Raw genomic sequence first — 2,105 nt, forward strand, 5'->3', positions numbered from 1 at the left:
AATTTTAAAAGCAATAACCCACAATATAATGGAACAATAGCTCTTTCTGTGAATAGTTTCCTTGAATATCAATGGACAAAGTTTCACATCAGGGCCAGAGTGGTGACACGAAGCGGTAAGACGTCTGCCTTGCCAGTAGGAGCTAGGACGGACCGTGGTTCAATCCCCCAGCATCTCACATGGTCCCCCAAGCCAGGAGCGATTTCTGAGTGCATAGTCAGGAGTAACCCCTGAGCCTCACTGGGTGTGGCCCAAAACACCAAAAAAAAGTAACACATCAAAAGAAAGAAAGAGAAGAGAACAGGAAAAGGAACCTTTCCATTTGCTGCTTACAGAAAATATATTTAAAACCTCAAGATAGACACAGGCTCAAAGTAAAAGGAAGGAAGAGAACTATACATGCCACAGAAAGAAAGCAAGAATCTGGAACAGCCAATCTTATATTAGACCAGATTGTTTTCTATGTCAAGAAAGTAATTATAGACAAAGATGGATACTACTATTGATCAGAGGAAAAATAGACCAAATATTACTAACTCTCATCAATATATATGCACCAAATGTTGGGTCAGCAAAGTATGGAAGGCTTTTGTTCACAAAGACATAGCAACACAAAGATGGAAAGATGATAGTAGTGGAATATTTCAAAACACCACTAGGCAGAATATTAGGAAGGACATAAGAGCCAGACATGAGAAAATAGAATATCTGGGACTAATGGATTTATACAGGGTCTTCTGAGCCGGCCTGTGGCCTCAGTTTATTCGCAGTCGTGGAAAGGGCCTTCACCAGTGAAGACAATGGGAGAGAAAGGGGGAGGACCACCGAGACAAAATATTTTGATCAAGGTGGCATTTATTTTCAGAACTAACAAAGCTTATATAGTAAGAAATCACAAAGGGAGGGTCACGTGTACAATGCTTTACATTTTTTCCAAACATTCCACATTAGCCCGTACCTAGCACAACCATAATAGCTCCTGTGTTTAAGTTGTCCAGTGCCTAGATGACATCAGCGAATTTCTCAGGCTTGCAATTAGTGGTCTGCATTGTTTCATGGCCATCTGACATGTATTCAAGTTACAGTTCAACTAGAGGACAGGCTTGCCGCATAATGGCTGCTGTAGTCTAAAATGGCTGTGCTCATGTCAAGCTTCTGCAAGGAAGCACTGGCTCCCAACAATTCCCCCTCTCTAGTATAGTAAAGCAGAAAAGGTCAGAGAGAGAGGTTTGGCTATGCGCCTGTCTTAGGCGGTCTGAGTTGTCACCACAGAAGGCATCTGAGAGAGGGACATATGTGGCTTCCCCCTGTGGACTCAGGCTAATCCCGTCATGAGCAACATCACAGCCGAGACCACCAGGGTGGTGTCTCATCTGCCAAATTATGAAATTTAGTGAAATCCAGGGAGTCAGGGGTATGGGTAGTGAGCTGTTGATAATGCACAGCAACATGTTTTCCAGTAGCACTGTCCACCTGTGTCTTAATAAGATAAGATAATTTCTTAAAAGCCAAAGGGTCGAAACAAGGCAGAGCAAACCTAAAAGTGGCCCTACAATGGTAGATACCAGTGTTGTGAACCAAGGAGAGGTTGAAAACCAATTTTTATACCAGGATTCGCTTTGAGTGGTAACCTTATTCTATTCTTGCAGACTTTTTTTCTAATTCTTTAATGCTATCATGTACAATACCAGTTTTATTCTTATAGAAACAACATTCTTCCTTTAAGGCTGCACATATTCCCCCCCCTCTTTAAAAATACCAGATTAAGGCCATGGCGATTTTGCAGCACCACCTCAGCCAGGGAGGATAATGATTCCTCTAAGGCTTTGAGGCTATTTTTTAATTGTGGTAATATCCCATTGGACCTTGGAGGCAAGGAAATTAAAATTATCTCGAGAAGTAACTAAAGCAGCAATACCAGCGCTAGTACCTATGGCTCCAATGCCGAGAACGACAGCAAGGGTAATTGCGGTAACGGGCTCTCGGCGGAGGCAGGAAGGACCAGCATGGGAGTGGAAATAGAGGCAATCCTGGGGAGTCTGTATGGTAAAGCGAGGAAGGAGAAGAACAAGAACACAATAGTCCTGTTTTTGGAGAAAAAGGGG

This window comes from Suncus etruscus, chromosome X (assembly GCF_024139225.1).
Source record: "Suncus etruscus isolate mSunEtr1 chromosome X, mSunEtr1.pri.cur, whole genome shotgun sequence".
In the NCBI taxonomy this organism is placed as follows: domain Eukaryota; kingdom Metazoa; phylum Chordata; class Mammalia; order Eulipotyphla; family Soricidae; genus Suncus; species Suncus etruscus.